The 18,271-nt window shown below is 48.4% G+C and overlaps 1 pseudogene; it reads left to right on the top strand.

Moving 5' to 3' along the window:
- The window catches only part of LOC132321120 (hydrocephalus-inducing protein homolog), a 75,013-nt pseudogene that overhangs the window by 10,136 nt on the left and 46,606 nt on the right, over nt 1–18,271 (top strand).

The raw sequence follows: 18,271 nt of genomic DNA, 5'->3' as shown, positions 1-18,271 counted from the left end.
GTAGCAATACAATATTTTCGGGCAATCCAGGTTCAGTCTGTAAGGTTTGCAAAATTCATTACCGATGCTCAGTGGAGGCTGAATTAATGCTCATTGATTAATATGAAATATGACAGGACGATGAGCTGTTCCATTACTGAAATGAACTCCTTTAAAATTCAGTCCAGCCCCGTTAGATGTTTTGTAGCACACGGAAGCTATTCCAAGTATACTTTCAAGAAGACTCCTGGGAGGAGGCAAGGGGCAGAAGATCAAGGCAAATGGCCCTGCGCAAAATGAACCTGGAGCGAAGGGACTGATTTCAAAGCATCCTGTGACTTGGTGGCTGAGGGAGGCAGGAGGAGGGGTACCCCTTCTCGTCTGAAGCCATCTTCATCCTCCAGCCTCCCTCCTCTCTTTTAACAGCCCTTATTTTCCAGCCTTGATGGTATCATGGTTTCAGCAGGGAGCTTGCCCTGTTTGACTTACTATGCTACCTCCTGCTACAAGGATCTCTTCTTTGCAGTTGCCTGCTGCAAGGAACCCAGTGAGGTGTTTAGGATCGGTTCTACAGTAAAACTGACATCCGAGTTTGCTGGCATACTGGGCAGTTAAGGCTGCTATCTCTGTGACAGTAATGGATGTTAGCCTGAGTTTGCAAAGAGCTTGAAGTGACACCTTTGATACAAGCAGTTGCTTTAATTTCAGTGGGTGCTAATTCAAATGCCATCGGTGATACTTTGCAGGCCAGAGCTTGTAACTTACTGCTTATCAAAGGGGAGTAAGAGAAGAGGAACCATCATACAATGAACTGCATTTTCCCTGAAATTGAGAGCGGAGCTGTATGAAGCATGGAGTCGTATTTTCATGAAAATCTATAGCCTGAAGCTGCATCTAAACACAATGGTCTTTAAAGCATGGAAGTGATGCGACCCGTCCCTCACCCAGGCATGTTTACTTAGAGACCTGGTTTTAAACAGCCTGCTAAGGGTTTGCAGTTGCAAAGTCAAACAAGATTTTAAACTGGCTTGGACTGTACCCCTAGACTGTGGGTAAGTGCATAGCAGAGTTGGTAAGACAGGGCAGTGCTGCAGTGGAGAATTGCAGCCTTGATTTTCCAGGGGAGGGCGATTCAGCTTTCAAAAGCTTACAGGACCATGGATTCACAGCAGTGTGAGCAGCCAGCTTCTGCCTGGCACCCCTCTTTCCTTGGTTTCCCCCCCCCACCCAGTTTGGCCTGACGCTGCATTCAGCTTTGCTGCGAGGTCCCACTTTGGGGTCCTAGAGCGCGGTTGAAGGGGCAGCACGTGCTGAAGTGCTTTGAGTCAAGCTTTGTAGAGGATGCAGCGTCCCAGGGTGTCCTTGGAGAAGGGGCTCAGCACACAACATGCGTGTACGTGAATGGCAAGAGGCAGCTTTCTCTCTCAAAGGTGACGGTTGTCTCTGTGAGGCCAAATCCTTGTTGCTTTAGCCTTGTCTTCGCACACCTGGAGAAGTCCCTTCCCCAGGTGCTGCTGTGGAGGCAGTCCCAGTGCCCCTCACTGGCAGCGGAGCTGGGAAGGCTGCCTGTGCTTGCTTTTGGGGGGATTGATTCCTTGGGCTCTTATTTACATTGCTGCTGATCTGCTCCTTAGCGATGACAATGACTTGAAAATTATTTCCTTTTACTTCCCTCAAATGCCTCCAACTGTTGAAGTTTTCTTTTTTCTTTATCCCCGTGCTGATCTGAACTCCTTGCGTCCTCCTCTGTCTACCTGGCATCTGGAAGGGAGAGATAAGTAAATATGGCATGCCAAGACTTAATAAGGCACGCAGATTTCAATTGGATTTACAATGCCTTTGTTACAGTAGTGTGGCCAAAATAACAAAAAAATAAGTAAATAGGATTCTTTATTTGCTAATGCAGTTTCTGAGGATCTAAACAGTCCAGGATGTGAAGTACCCAGCTAATAGGTGCTTTAAATTCACATGGGCTGCCCATAGCTTTTATTTTAGAGGGCTTAGGCTGCAAGGTTGAGTACAAAATTGCTAATTCAGAAGGACTTGCTGAGGATGAAACGCATTCCTGAAATGTGATCTTCCAGTCTGTAGGTCATTTGCTGCAGTTCCTTTCCTGGTATTTTGCCTTCCAAATATGAGAAGCAAAAGCCCTTCTGCAATATCCAGTGTGAATATTTGAGATACCCAGAATAAAAGATCCTTCTTTATTCTTTTTCCTCCTTGGATGTGACAGCGTCTGTTACTGCAACCTTAAACCCCAGCCGAGCAGGCGGTTGGGAGGCGCTGGGTGTTAACTTTTGTGCTAAAGCTGTAGCTCTGTGTCTGTGCCTCGTCTGGCTGCTGTAGGTCCCTTGCAGGCTTGGAGAGGGTGGGTATGGGAGCAGGAAATCCCAAGGGCAGAGGAATCTGAATCTTGTCTGGTTGAGGAGGTTTGCTGCTGTGTGCAAATCCTAAATTGTCTGCTTGCTGCTTCAACAATTATAAAAATACCAAACGAGATAAAAGCACTGAGTGGAAAAAAGATCAGGACAGCAAGTGAGTGATCAGAGGCAGAGCTTTTATCAACTTGTCAATAAGAGCTGCTGGAGGTAATGGCTCCTGGCTCTATGAAACAGTTTTACCACTGCTTTCAGCGGGGGGCAAGGTGATACTTCCAGCCCAGCTATGCCACACTGTAGATCTGGAGATCGATCTGCTCAACCCTACAGCAGAATGATTTTGGTGATTGGATTCACCTCCCTACTGCTAAATGCCAGACAGCTTGAGGGGGGGGTGTGTGTCTGTCTGTCTCTTTTCTGAGCAAGCCAATGACTGGGAATAGCAGAGCTGAGTTTGCTCTGGTCGGGATGTCTGACCTTCCTCAGGTAGGCATGCTAGCAAGGCAGCAAGTCGCTTATTCTGGAGACTGTACAAAAGAGAGGTGATGAAGACATCAGTCATGCAGCGGAGAGGAAGCAAAGCTGTTTGCTGCGTCCGCTGAGGCTAGGAGGAGATGTAAAGGGAAATTGAGATTACACAGAGGAAGAGCTCTCTTTAAGCCTAGGGCAGAGCTGGAACAGGCTGCTGAGGGCAGGGGTGGAGTTGTTAGTGCTTTCAAGTACTTGTCAAACATCTCTTGAGTAGTGTGGGTACAGAGCTGAGCCAGTTCTGGGGTGGGGAGGTGGATCAGATAACCTTTTAAGGGTGTGTGTCCCCAGCTTTGTCTCCATAATGCTATGGGAAGGGGTGGGAAATACACCTGTACCCTACACTCAGCTGATATAAACCAATTATTGTGTCCAACTTGTTAAGTATTTCACCAGACTGACTCTTGATCATGCATGTGGCAAAGTCCTTCTGAAAGTGTACCTGAGCATCTCCTGCCAAGCTTCAAGGAGGTCACTGCATTGCTGGGATTGGAGTTGGCCCTGTGGCACAACTGGGTTCTTAGTGCTGCCTTTAATAGTCTGCAGTGGCGATCAAGGCAGGTTCTTGTTACTGCTGTAATCCCGTACATGACATGACTCTATTTTGGTGCCTCAGAATCCAAGTGTCAGATGATTTTGTCTGGATCTGCCAGCTTGCTGGGAAAGCAGGTGACTCAAGGGGGTTGTTCCTTCTTTGCGAGTTAGCAGCCCTGTTCAAGTCATGCTACTGGACTGAAAGGTCATTAAGGCAAAAAGGACTATTATATTATTGACTGCCTCTGTTAGAGTCCTAGAAAACAGCAGCTTTCCTTCTGCCGTGGGGATGGTACTAAATGCACTGTGCTGAGATTGCTTCTTTCCCTGCAGGATTACTTCCACCAGCTCACCTGCATCACGGAAAGGGAAAAGTTCGTTGTGCCGATCCGAGCTATAGGTGCCCGAGCCATCCTGGACTTCCCTGACCAGCTGAACTTCGGTGTCTGTCCCGTCAAGTACAGCACCCAGAAAACACTGCTGGTTCGCAACATCGGGAACCGGGAGGCCCGCTACTGCATGAGCACTCAGAGGTAAAGGAACTCAACATCTTGCTTGTGCAAAATACTGTTGCGTGATAATAGATTTGGTAAGCAGTAACAAAAAAGAACCAGAGCATCTGAGCTGCTGTATTGCAGGCATAGCTGGAACTGGGCAGGACATGTGGGTCTGGCAGTTGCTTACAGTGTTTTAAGCATGATACAACCTTCGATGAAACTCGGCAAGCTGCAGGGAAGTTTCATACTGCAGTGGTGTCTCCAGCACAGCATCTCACAAGACCAATTGTGTTAGTTTGAAAGAACAAGTAAAGGAAGGCAACCTGACCGCCCTTGGGCTGTATGGGATAGTGCGTGGCAGATGACAGGAGCTCTAGGAGCTCAGTTCATGTAGACCAAATGCAGTGTTAGGAAATGACCAGCTATGAGCTGGTGGAAGAGACATTTAAGAGTTGATCAGTAGCTATGTCTCTATTGGCAAGTAATTCTGAGCAATTGGAGATCAGTCGATCAGAGCTGAGGGTACTGAGGTCCTGACAGTAACACTGTGTGGTCCAGGAACTTTGTTTTCCGGTAGGTTTGGTCTGGTCCCTGGGAGCAAATATTCTTACGTAGAATGAGCTCTTAAGTGGAGACGAGCAGACACGGGCTTCAAGACTGCACTACAGCCCCCAAGCAGAATGCTACTGAGGGCACAGGCAAAATATGCAGCAACTCTGTGGTGCAGGGGTTGGGGGCATTTTCTCCTAGAGCTTTATCTCTCCTAGGTTTCCTGGAGAGTGCTAGAATGTTAGTAGCTAGCTTGCAATCTGCTGATGGTAAGTACCTTCTGAAACGGTTGCATACCACTGTCAGCCAAATACACCCGTGCTCTGGGAGGCCACAAGCACAGGGTATTCCGGTGGTCCCCTATCAAATGCCTGATGTGAATGGTGTTGCAGTCAGCCTGTGCTGTTCCTTTTGGTCTCAGAAGGTAGTCACCGGTTTTGGGGTTTGCTGAATTGGAGAGGGTAATGCGTTTTTGACACCGCATCTGCAAGGAAACCAGTTCAGTTGGTTGATAATGAGCTGAGAGTTGTTTGGTCCCAGAGGTCTCGGTGTAGGAGCTGAGGTCAAGAATGCAGCAAAGACCCGCTGTCTGACTTGGTGCACCTGAGTAGCCTCAATTTCTTCCCCAGGAAAGCAGGGCTCGAAAGAAGACTTCTTACTTTTGTCCTGTGAAACGTGAGGGTCCAAGAGGAGCTTCCACCAAAGCCTGGCAAAGCTATTTAAGCAGGCCTCCAGGATGCTATTTCAGCAGGCTGCTGCTTATCGCTGTGGAGAATACATAGGCAGGAACTTGCAAATCGGTGTACAGTTTTCCTCGGGGCTGTCCAGATCTAGTTGTCACCACCAAACTAAATACCCAGTAAAGTCAGGCATGTTTTTGCAGTGTCCTTGCCAACTGCTCTATTGAGTGCAATGTCATCAGCTGTCACTACTTAGGTGAGCAAAGTTCAGCTGGCGCATGGCTCCAGTTGTTCTCATTATTTTGGTGTGCGCATTGTGTCCTCTAATCATGGTAAAACTCTCCAGAACGTGGTTTTAAGGTGACAAATTGACCACCAGCAAAGCACTAAACCCAGTAACTTTTGTTTTCTAAGTGTGGCTGTACAAGAGCCATGAAGCTCAGCTGCCGTTGTGCAGAAGCATGTTTTACCTGACTTAGCCCTAAGCAGCATTAAAGCATCGAGTTTTGTTTCTATCAGCCAAGAGCTGTTTACCTGGTGACAAATCATAACTGCTCATCTTAAATCCACAGTATGCCAACACATTTTCATAATTATTTCCAAGACATTGCACAGACTGTCTGGTGGGCCAGGCAAACAGTTACCGAGCTTGGAGTACAACCCGGAGTCCCAGATTGCATTGCTTGTGAACAGAGAGAAGACCTCCTGTTAAACTTGCCTTGCTATGCTCCTGTTAATGGTGCTTCATTTCGCTAGGGATTTAATTGTTCAGGCTGTAAATGGGATACTCCTTTTGTGTTTTGTTTCCATGCCATGGGATCGCTCCAGTCTGCATTTGCATTCAGATTTTTCCTGTTGTTCTTTTCTTCTTAGAGCAGCTTTCATTGAAATGCTGATAAAACTCGCACTTTCTTAGGCTAAACCAGGATGCTTTCAAGGTAAAAAAAAAAAGGATTCTGCAAATTGAACCATAACTAGTCCCGGGTCTTCAAAAAGACTTTTATTCTCTGTCTGATTTCTAGGCTGTGATCTCATTGAAACAGGTATTGCCTTGACATTTGCATCCCTTGAGGTGAGGTTTCTGGGTGGCAGGAAAAGACAGATTCCTGAGGAAATCAGCATCAGGTTGTGCATGCGAATAGCTGTTACCATTTCTGTGCTCTTCACAAGCTGTTGTTCTCTGATGGTATTGCTAGCAGTTGGACTCCTGAGGCTGCAGAGAATTGGATGCAGAGCATGGGGGAGATGAGGTCATTTTATGCCATGGGATCATCTGAGGGCTGGATCTCTGCAGAAGCGGGAGTCAGTCGCTCTGTTTCTGATCCTGTATGTTGTGTTTGTCTTCTGCTGGCTGTGGTTTGTTTGCTCCTTGCTTGCGCAAGTGAGCTGAAGGGAACTAGACTGCCAAAGGAATACAGTCCCCAAATCTCCCGCAATAGTCCTGATAGCTCTCTTTGCCTTGCAGCCCTTTCTCTGTCGATCCCTCCGTCGGGACTCTTGGGATTGGTGATGCCATGCAAGTGACAGTGGAGTTTCACCCACTGAAGACGGGGCACCATTCCAGGTCCTTGGTAGTTCACTACGACACAGGTAAGTGCTGGGCGCTGCGTGGTGCACGCTCTCTGCGTCCTTCAAAGCAGAGCCCTTTCTAAGCAGAATGATGTTAAGTTTGCTTTGTGGGCAACTTCTAAAACATTTTCTTCCAAAACCTCTGCATGTTTCAGTGCTTAGAAGTGAACAGATAAGGGGCAGAGGCTGAGCCTGTCCTTGTTCTGTATGTCCTGTGCGCTGGTCCCTCGCTGGGGGAGCCTGGTGTCAGCATGGTGTTCTGCACCCAGCACCTTCTCGTGACAGTCTTCTGCCATCCTTCCCCGTTGTCCCAGCCACCTCAATTCCCTCTCCAGGTGTACCTGCCCTGCCCCAGCTTTACCTTGGATAAAAGTGAAGAGTAGTTGGTGTTGAGGGGGTTGTTAAAGTAGATCCCCTTGAATGGGAATGAGATTTTGGAATGCTGTTTTTCTGGGAGTTGCTGAGTGGAGGAGAGAGAAACCTCGACTCTCCATTGCAGCATGCATATGCACACATGAAGTTTTAGTCCATGACAACGCTATGTTTGAAGCATAATGTGGGGAACACATGTCTCTGTCAGACTCTCTCCAGTGCCTGCTGTCTCTTACACACCTCTGTCCCATGTACTGCTTCTCCATCGTCTTGCCACAGACCTTTTTTTCCATGTTGCCCTCTACCCATCTACAGCCCATGCTTCCCAACATCAGGACTAAAGTAGCCAGGAGTTGAGGGCTCTTGGGATTTGGCAGGAAGTGCTCAGTGCCTCCCGAGATAGGTGTGAAATGTATGCTAGGGTACGAGAAGCCAAGATCAGGCCACAGAAATACCGTCAGCTTTGTAAGTCACTTTAAGAGTAAGTGGGGAAAACTCAAGAAAAAGGTGCGACATGTTAAAATGCTTCTGTCGGCCTTGGTTCAGCAGAGGTATCTCGTGATGCTGAACGAGACGCTTTCTCTGTTGCATGTATGCATTTGGTGTGCGTTTTCTCTTGCTTGAAAGAGAGGTTTGTTTTGTCCCTATTCCTGACTGTTGGTCCTGGGGAGCATGATGTCCTAATCCAGGTGATAGTGTGATGCTTTAGCCCAGCAGTGAACATTTTAGTTGTCTCGAGTTTGTAGGGGTTACAAAAATGCTCCTGTATCTTCCAAATGCTCTTTGTGGCTTTATGAGTTGTCACACCTTTGTTCAATATTTGTCAGTTAATGACATATTCCCAGAGAATGGTTTATGCTCACTCTGAGAAGCTCATGGGATGGGTAGCGCTTTCTTGAAAGAACTACTGAAATTTTGGGTAGAGAAGCACAAAAAGGTGCCTCATTTGTATGCATCTAGAGAATCTATAGGGTATTCCGAGGGCTAGATCTTTCTTTGACTCTTGTTCTTACTGACAAAGAGTACTGGAAAAGTACTACTTTTTCCCTGGAAAAGTACTAGTACTTTTGTGTAATTTCTGACCAATAAGATTATTTCAGGCCCTCAGGTTCCTGTTTTGTGACAAATCATGACAAGTCTTTCCTTATTCACATTTCCCGGGCCATTCGTGCTTTTACAAACCTCTCCCATCTATCTCCCATACGGATTCCTCAACCGAGAAATCTGTTCAGTCTTCATATAGAAGCTGCTCCATACTTTTAATCGTACTTTCTGCCCTTCTCTATTAATTTCAAATGCTTCAGCTAGTTTTTTTGAGATCAGAACTATACCCAATACTTCAAGACCCACGTGGCCATGGGTTTAGACAGTGAGGTGACAGTTTTCATGGTGTTTATTTTGTAGTAGTTTGTCTTGATCGTTGTGGAGGATTAGCTTGTGTTTCCATAAACCTGAGTTGTGCATGCTCGAAGCACTCTGCCTGTCTCCCATTTCTTGGGTCCTGGCTCATCTGCTTGCCAATGTATGCCGAGGATTCAGCGCAGGGGGAAGGTAATGCTTATAAAGCATGGCCGTCTCTGTAACTCTTCTGAAGTTCAGTGATTTTTATATGCTAAATTGTCCATTCTAGGAGGCAGATTGTCCAGTCCTTGGAAACATTGCTGGTGTTCTCCCGACGTAACTCAGCTCTGGCCACAAATCCCTGCCACTCCAGACTCCCTTAAGAGCCAAGAAATTGAGGATTGTAGAGGCATGAAGGCTGAATTCTCCATGTGCAGACATGAATGACTGACCGTAGAGATCTACTGTTTTAAGGGCGAGTCTTGCCTCATTCCCCAACCCGGCTCCCAGAATGAATGTGATTCTGCTGCGTTGCCTGGCTTAGGATTTAAGGAGTCCGTCCAGCTCTCCCCTTGTGGTGTGGCATGGCAGCCTTTTAAAGGCAGGTGCATCCACTGGCTGCCTTGCTGTAAGCCCTGCAGTGAGGAGAAGGCTGTGCCTTTGCAGAGGGATGCCCTCCAGGCCATGGCCGGGTTGCTGCGCTTGTCAGTTGGGGCTGGCTCGGAGGCTTTAAGCACCACTCCCTAGAAATGCCATTTCTGGAGAGCATGTCTGATGTTTGCTGTTTGCATCTCACCTGGGGAACACTCACCCACAACAGGAAGAGTGGGCTTGGTAGTGATGTTTGAGCTCGGTTGACTCCCAGGAGTTCCTTGGTTGGGAAGAATGAAGGTTTGAAAGCTCTGGGAATGAGGGAGCCTTTGGTGGGAGTCTGTTCTGGAGGGTGCGATGCTGGCAGGTACCCCAGCAAGACTCCAGCCATTAATCAGTTGATGTGCACAGGCAAGGCTCTCTCCTCTTCAGCTTGTTCTGAGTTGGAAAGCAAAGATGTCCTCGCTCTGGTCGTTGAATAGCTTGGGAATATTCAGTGTAGACTTGCACCCTCAGGCATAAGCAACAGGATCCAGGCTGAAGAAATGGGCTTGCAGGACTGTAATGGGCGGGCTGGTGTGGTCCGTGCCCTACCAGTCTCATTTTGACATATGTTCACAAACAGCAAGTGAGGGTACTGCTTCTACAACACAGTGAAGTTCTCTTCTGCATGCCATCCTGCGGTGGGCTGTCCCTTCACTTGTTCCTCTGAACCTCCCTTTTCTGCCCACATGCCCCCAGGCATCTTTGCTTGCCAGCAACAAGGGATCCTCAGGAGAGACCCACCACTGGTGGTGTGCCTGCAGGAGACCCTGGTCAAGCTATGACTGTGGTGGGACTCCTCAGAGTCACCTGAATGACTTTGATGCAGAATTCCCCGTGACCTGAGTGGGATGGCAACCCAAAGGCCACCTGGGCACGTCTGAAAAATCTCACTGTAAATGCTGTCACCTTGGGGATAAACCTCTACAAACACACCCAGAAATAAGGTGGTTTAGATGGTGCCCAGGACATCCTTGTGCTGTACACAGGCAGCTCTCAGGATGAGATAAATGTGCTGATCCGTGGAACTGCTAATACAGCTAAAAGCTGTAACGCTTTCTTCTGTTACGTGTGGTTTGCTCTCTTCCTGGTACTTCCATCAGCAAGTGAGGTGAGCAAAGACTGCCCTTTGCTTTGTTGCAGGTGAAGATACCCACACGAGCCTTTATGGAGCAGCTGGAGATGTCAACATCAGGCTAGACAGGAACTCCTTGGCAGTTGAGAAGACTTACCTCTCGCTGTCAAACCACGGATCCGTGGTCATCCACAATCGGAGTGAAATCATAGCCCACTTCCAGTGGAAGGCTTTTGCTACACAGGAAGAGGAGGATCAGCGGAAGCTGAGGTGCGTTTGAAAGATTCGTTTCCATAAGATACGCTGCCCAAGGGTAAAACTGACGTGTGGCCCCAGGGGTGTTGGTGCTTTTGAATGGTTTAGGAGAAGTAAACCATCCCCAGCGTCAGGGTGCGTGTCACTGAGCTTCAGGGTACTGGAGCTCAGCACTTCCCAGTCCAGTTCCACCCATACTCCAGCTGAGGAAGATGTTTTGGAGAGGAAAGGTTGGTTGCAATGACTGGATAGCAAATTGGTGGTTTGTGGGAGCACAAACCACTGAGGTCCAGACACCCCTGGGCTACAGAGGGTCCATGAGGCTGAGGAAAGTGTCAGCACTCGTTACCTGGGACGTAATGTAGCTGCAGATACCATAACTATTACGATAGTCACTGCAGTTTCTTCCACTCCAGCTTTGATAAGGTGGCAGGCTCCTTTTCCAGCAACGTGCAGGGTAGGGTGAAAGTTGAGGCCACCCTGCTGTAGGGTGTTAATTGTCTCACGCTGCCCTGGTTTCCAGCACAAGGAGGTATTTGTGCCCTTCCTTTGAGGCTGGGGAGAGTTTGGAGGTGGAGGGTTCTGCAGGGAAGGTAGGGCAGCACAGGACCTGGAAGTGCATTTGGGCTTCAGCCCCCCGTGTCTTCATGGTGGTGGGAGATGGGGCAGGTTCTTGAAAGTGTGTCTTTGCTCAAGCTTTGAAATTCCCATTTCAGGCAGCAGAGAAACACTTGCAGCCCGGGGGGGTGAATTGGAAATGACACTTCAAAGCTTGGGTGATTTAGGGAATCCTTGTGTGACTTTTCAGACTTGGATGGATGTAGGTATATAGGAGTTAGTCTGAACCCATAGCTGATCAGGAAACTGCCTTAAAGTGGAGCACTTTCTGAGGGCCTCTGAGCAAATAAAGTGCAACGTAATTAGGTCAGAAATGCCTTGAAGGCCAAAACTCGTTTTCCACTGTTCTCTCTTTTTAATGACACAGTGTGTGACTTCTGTGCACGCTCAGTGTGTTGAAAGGAAACCTCCTGACCTTCTCTTGGTACTTCCCTGGCCCATTCCTTGACCATCTCTCCCAGCTGCCTGTCTCAGCCTGGACCCTGAGTGTTCCTCTTTCCCCTCAGAAGTAACCAGGTTTCCCCACAGTAGACTTCAACCGGATTTTTTTTTTCTTTTTTTCCAATTACATTTGATCTCGTGCCAGTTTGTGTCTTAGAGTCTGAGCAGGAGGTTTTGTTCTTCCTTACTTGGAAGTCTTAGGGATGGTCATAGCTCTAAGGCCACTGTCCTGCTGTCAGAGAAGCAGGGATCCCCTGGTGGAAGGCAGTATAGGGAACTGGGAGCAGGCGTTGTTTGCTTATCCCTGCTGGTCCAAAAAGGAAGGAAAAAGAGTGATGCTCGTAACCTGCAGCTGAACCCCAGGTGCTTCTCCCCTTGCCAGTGAAGCCCTGCAGTGGGTGCTCCTTGATCTTTATCTGCCTCCCCCGAGCAGCTCTATGGTGGGAAAAGGCAGTTGAGGTTGGTGGATTCTCCATCAGTTGTGGCAGTGGCTTTGAGCCAGGAGGCTCTCTTGAGGGCTGCTAGCTTTCCAAAACCTCTTCTTAACTTGTGAGTGTGGAGTAAAACTACCTGCCACGCCAGGGAGCAACAAGGGATCATCTGATCCATTTGGGACCCCATGGCTCGGGGTCAGCCCCTTGCTGAGCTGCTGCTGGTGCTGCTGTTCCTCCCCGAGTGCGTTGCTGCCCCTGCACTTACCCGGCAGTCTCTGCAAATATGTTGCTTATTGAATTATCTGTTTGGTTTGTCTCTCCCCATGGCCGCAGGCTGTGTCGCAGGCTGCAGAGGCAGGAAGAGGACAGGACGGATTGCTTCCTCAAGGAGTGCACGGTGGACCCCACTCTCCGAGAACGCCTTTCCCTTCTCTCCCGCACCTTCCGGAACCAGAGGGCAAAGGTGCAAGGAGACTCCATGCTTTTCTCCGATGATGTCTTCACCATTGAGCCGATGGTAAGCTGTAGCTGAGAACCTCCCCTCCTCCTCCTCCTGCTCCTCCCTGAATGAGGTCACTTGGCAGATCCCTGCATCAGCTGCCTTGACGTGCCGAGAGAAAAGGTCAGGTTTCTGGTGAGGCTGGGAGAGCTTGTTACAAAAACCACTTCTGAACTGCGGGCTCCTGACAGGCAGTGAGAGCCTGCCTAAAGCTGAGCTACTGCAAGGGCTATAAATAAGTGTTCTCAGAGTGCTCAGAGGTATTGATTATTATATGTAAGGGCACACCTGAGGCATACTGTATGGGGAGTAACAAAGGGTATTAGAGCATTGTCAGTTCACATATTGACCTGAAGAATGAAATGGTCCTGTGTGGAAAGGAGGCCAAATTCAGCCCAAGTTTAGTCATGGAAACACCAATCCCTTTGTATAAGCTGGACTTACACCATGTCTGAATCTCCCTTCCAATGGCATCTGTGAGCCTGGACACAAGACTGGCAGGTTTTTTTTGAGTTGTATGGCACATAGGTACAGAAAAATCTTTGCTTTTCTGTTTCTGCAAGCAAAACCCCATGCCCTTCAATCAACCAGAGCTCTGATTCTGAGTATTTGCATGGTCTGAGACGAAGAATGCCTGCTGCCTGAGCAGTGCAAAATCCCTTCTCATCTTGGAGTGAACCCTAGAATAAGCCCAACCTCTTCTTTTTTTAAAATAGGTGAAACTAATTTTTTTTTTTAACCAAGGAAGGGGATCGTGTTCTCTTCTTGGTTACTCCTTTAGCCCATCGAAGGCTGAGAGCCAGCAATGTCAGCACAACTGCAGTTTCACACCACTGTAGCTGACAGCAGCATGGTGTGACCAAGAGACTGTGTCAGAGCAGTAGGAGTATTGTAGAGTGGGAGCTGATGAGCTGAGCCTGAAGGGCATCGTGCGATGCATTAGAGTTGATTTTGGAGTGTGTCCCAGGGCTCCTGCTTCGTTACAGTTGGAGTATGACTCCAGAACTAGCTCAACCCCGCCTTGAGCTCCTGAAGTGCATTAAGGTGAGGTGCAGAAGTCTGGCTGCCCACAGTACTGCGTGCTGGTACTCCATGTAATGATGTACAGACATGAAGTGTAGCCAGGTCCCTTTTCCTTAGACTGGCTGGTACCTCTGAAGAAATCCTGCTTGATTCGCTGGAATTTGTTTGCCAGTTGGGTTGCTTCGTTGTAGCCCTAATTTAACAAAATGCCTCTCCCGGATGCCAGTAAAGGTAAGGGACTTGGGACAGTTTTTTGCAACTGCTTCCAGACTCTTTTATAAATGTTGTTGGCAAGTGTTGCTTGCTCCTTGCTCTTCACTGATGCTCTAAATATAGGCTACAGGGCTGTGGTTGAAAACAAGACATGTAACGTTTAAAGATAAATGGTTTTCTGTCTGCTTCTGTTTTAGGAGGGAGATGTCTGGCCAAATTCTTCGGCTGAAATCAAGGTGATCTTTAAACCCCGAGAAGCCAGAGTGTATCAACAAGCGGTCTACTGTGAAATCTCAGGTACAGCTCCTTTCTCCTGCTTCTGTTACCCATGGTGAAGGTGAGGCACAAATAGTCTTCCAGCCCCCTCGGTTCTTATGTAGTTGCTGGGAAGGGTGGGTGGTCAGCAGGTCAGGGCTGGCACATGCCCGCTGTCCCTGCGGTTTCCAGGTGATCTCCTGTCCAAGGCCAGCCCTCGCGATGCCTGGCTACAAGCTTGGATCACTGATCCCAGACCAACCAAGGCAGTGAAGGGATAAGCTTTCATGCCATGGGTTCGCCAGCATTTGCTCTGCTGCAAGGTGCCTGGAAAGGCCAAAGAATGACACAGCAGAACAGCTTTCGTGGACGAGCACTAAGCCCCTATAGACTATATACTTCCAAGATGAATCTTTATTACACGGATGCATCATCAGACGCCTGAGGCAGCAGGAGCTGAGTTACAAATGTGCTCCCAGATCCTGGATCACCTCCCGCTCCCCAGATGCTGTCAGACCTCAGGTGACTGAGCCCCGCTGAGTGCGGGGTGTCTGCGAAAAGACCACTTCTGGCCAGCCTGTGCTTCTCTCCCTGCGTGGGAATTGTCACCTCGTGGCTCGGCGTCTATGGTGCATACGGATAGCGTTGCACAGGCCTTGCTGTACTGAGCAGGGTGAACGTCCTCCCTGGGAATCGGAATCCGAGCAGTCCGCTAGACAAGCTTTATGCCCATCCTGTCTTAACGGAAGTGCTGTCAAGTCTTCTTCTGGGAGCGGTTACTGTTGATGTGCGTATGGCCGTTAGCAGGGAGCTTCGCCTTGCTTGGGCTCGTACTTCTCGGCTCCTGTGCTGTTGTCTCTGATTGCATCAGTATAGATGGCAGATTTTTATCTTCAGTTCTGTTTTGTGAGCTTTGTGCCTTCACTGCATGGATTTCGAAGCTCATCTAAGTGTGTGGGAAGAAATTCAGAGATCGTGTTTTAAACTCAGCATCCCGTTTTCAGGGTGCAAACTGATCACTAAATTAGAAACCAGCCCAAGGGCATATGTCCTGAGGGAGGAGAAGGGTCCCGTATCTTCTCCCTGGAGCATCTAGAGCTGGTCCCATCCATCGTAGAGTCAGGGACTAGCATTGAGGCAGGCTGGAAAATCCAGGGCAACAGAGGGAATTACTGTACTGAAATGGCAATCTCTCCCCAGGCCGAGAGGCCAGGCTGCCCCTGTGCATCAAAGGTGAAGGCATAGGGCCCCGGCTCCGCTTCAACTTTGACCAGCTGGACATCGGGAAGGTTTTCATTGGATCAGCCCACAGCTATGAGGTGAGCAGGAGGGGTTCGCAGGGGTTGGGCTGGATCCTCATGGCTCCCGGGGCAACGCTGAGCCTCGTGGACCTGGGGGATTCCTGGCAACTGAGGCAGTTGTGAGCAGGGAATATTTGACATACTAGTCAAGTTTGGGGGGTTTCACAGAATCTGGATACTTTTGGTGGGGTCTGAAAGGTGTATGTTTTCGTGAAGCCCTAGTCCCTGCTTTTTGGCAACGTCCATTTGAGATCAGCTGGGAGGCTTCATGCAAAAAAACCCCCCTTGACACATGAAAGCAGCACTGGGTCAAAAAGATAAGTATTCAGAGGCTTTTGTTTCAGCCCTAGATGCAAAGCACCTTTGTACTCTGGCTCTTAAAAAGCAGCTGGAACAAATTTACTGTGTTTGAACTCAAGTCCCTTGCAAAGAGTTTTCAGTTAAGTGCATCCTACCGATTCCTGGGAGTCAGAGGAAAGCCGTCCAGCCTCCTGGCTCCGAGCTGTCCCTAGGAAAGAAATTGGGAGTGCTTCCCCTCGCTGACGAGCCCCTCACCACGCTTCGGGCTTGGTGCACCTCTGGCTCTATGAAGAGCAAAGCATTTCTGGAAATGAAGCAAAGGCACTTTCTATATATTTGCCTCCCCCCAATGGTGTCGTCTTCTGCAAAAAAAAAAGATAGAGCAAGTGAAAGAGGTAGAAGACAAGGCAATACATCATGCCAGACACTTTCAAAACCTTGACTGTGGCAGGGAAGGACACATTAAGGTGTTTTCTTACGGAAATACTGTGTGCTCTGTGCATTTTTAATGCTGATACTTTATTGATTCTCTCTCTATCAATTTATGATTTTCATTACTTGAGAAAATGTGATGAAGTAGATGAAGCTGTTAGTGCTTTGCTAAGCAGCTAGACTGGAGGTAAACCTCAGCTCAGCGTCGGATCCCTAAGTGCAATTTGTAACGAAGGTGTAAAACACACAAGAGGCGAGAGTAGTGTTCAAGTTACCATCGTGGAGTTTGAATACATGCATATTTTCAGCAGCAGCTGCAAAGTTGAAAAACAAAGGATGTTTCTATGCTTCTGTCTCAGTTTTTCTGACAGGTTTTGCAAGGACAAAAATTAGGGAAAAGAAATTCAAAGCAGATAGCTAAGTCCACGGAAATGGCAGGATTTCACCCTGCAGCAATCAGAAACTACAGCTTTGCTTTGGGTAGGTTTGTTGGTGATTGACAGCGTGCCGGTACTCACAGGCAGATGTGGGCATTTCTCGCCCAACATGAAAAGAGCTGAATTTCAACAAACGCTGCGGGATTGTGTCACTTGTTCGAGGCAGTAGATCTCTTGAGCATTCAACAAAATACAGCTTGGTTCTAAATTTGCAGTTTATTCCAGTAATGGTAAAATCTTAGATGATGGCTGTGTATATTTAGGAAAGAGAACTTCTTTGGAATAGATGGAGCTGCTATGCACGTCACGCTCATTCTTTCCTGACATGTCTGTTGGAGCAAAGACTAAGAAAGTATCACCTTGAAGAAAAAAGAAGAGAAACCTAACTTCTATACTGTAGCAGAGTTGGGGAGTGCTTCTGAAGTTGGTTATAGTGCTGGCCTGAGGGGTCTTCTACATGCAGTGAACTTGTTGGCTGCAATGGAAGCTGCCCATGTTCTGCCCTTGGCAGGACCAGGCTCATCAGGAGCAGAAGCAGTTGTGTGATGACCCACTAGTAACCGCCCTTCGTTGCTCTTAGGGACAGGTCTGAATCAACTCGCTGATGCTGAGCAGGTCCTCTGCACTGCAAGTCAGAGTGGACTGCTCTGTATCAGTAGAGTAAACCCAGCGTGACTCTGTTTAGATGAAGTTATCACTGCTTTGCATGTAAAAACCCAAAGGCAGAACTTGTCCTGTTGCATATTCTTTGGCTTCTGCCAAGCAGCAGCACACGGCATCTTCTGTCTTTTTACAGATGTTACTTGTTTAATGGGAAAGCAAGTCAGCCTTGTGTAAGAAAGGAAGATTCCTTATGTATTTCCATTTTGCTTTCTTGCTGCTGCAGGCGGTCCTGTTTAACAAAGGAGCCATCGATGCTTTCTTCCAGTTGGTCCCTCCAGCTACAGCTCTGGGCTCCTGCTTCACCTTTCTGCCCCGGGAGGGCACCATTTTGCCAGACGGGCTCCAGGTGATCCGGATCTCCTTCAGTTCCACCATCCTGGGGCAGTTCACAGAAGAGTTCAAGTTCAGTGTGAATGGATCCCCTGAGCCTGTGACCTTGACTATCAGGTGAGGAGGGTTATAGGAGCTTGGTGGGCACATCTGTAGCTCTCTCTGGGTAATCAGCTCCCCCCACCTCATTTTATGATGGAGCAGAGAAAAAAGAGGTTGTCTAAGGTCTTTGTCTTGGCTCAGATCCTAGCACCCCCCCACTAAGAGCCAAGACTTTTTAACCTTGACTCCAGTTTGAACCTTGCAATTGCAGCAGCCAAGAAAGTGTAATTGTCTGCGAGAGGAAATCATAGAATGGTTTGGGTTGGAAGGGACCTTTAAAGGTCATCTAGTCCAACCCCCCTGCAGTGAGCAGGGACATCTTCAAGTAGACCAGGTTGTTCGGAGCCCCGTCCAGCCTGACCTTGAATGTTTCCATCTACCACCTCTCTGGGCAACCTGTGCCAGTGCCTCACCACCCTCATTGTAAAATATTTCTTCCTTCTATCTAATCTAAATCTACCCTCTTTCAGTTTGAAGCCATTACCCCTTGTCCTATCGCTACAGGCCCTGCTAAATAGTCTGTTCCTGTCTTTCTTATAAGCCCCCTTTAAGTATTGAAAGGCCACAAGAAGGTCTCCCTGGAGCCTTCTCTTCTCCAGGCTGACCAACCCCAACTCTCTCAGCCTTTCCTCATAGGAGAGGTGTTGCATCGCTCTGATAGTTTTCATGTCCCTCCTCTGGACCTGCCTCAACAGGTCCGTGTCTTTCCTGTGCTGAGGACTCCAGAGCTGGACCCAGTACTGCAGGTGGGGTCTCACCAGAGCCGAGTAGAGGGGCAGGATCACCTCCCTTGAGCTGCTGGCCACCTGTGACCATGCCTCCTCTGCTCTCAA

The sequence above is a fragment of the Gavia stellata genome, unplaced genomic scaffold (assembly GCF_030936135.1).
Source record: "Gavia stellata isolate bGavSte3 unplaced genomic scaffold, bGavSte3.hap2 HAP2_SCAFFOLD_96, whole genome shotgun sequence".
NCBI classification, from domain to species: domain Eukaryota; kingdom Metazoa; phylum Chordata; class Aves; order Gaviiformes; family Gaviidae; genus Gavia; species Gavia stellata.
Note: the sequence above shows the minus strand (reverse complement) of the source record. Positions and strands in the feature narration are given on the sequence as shown.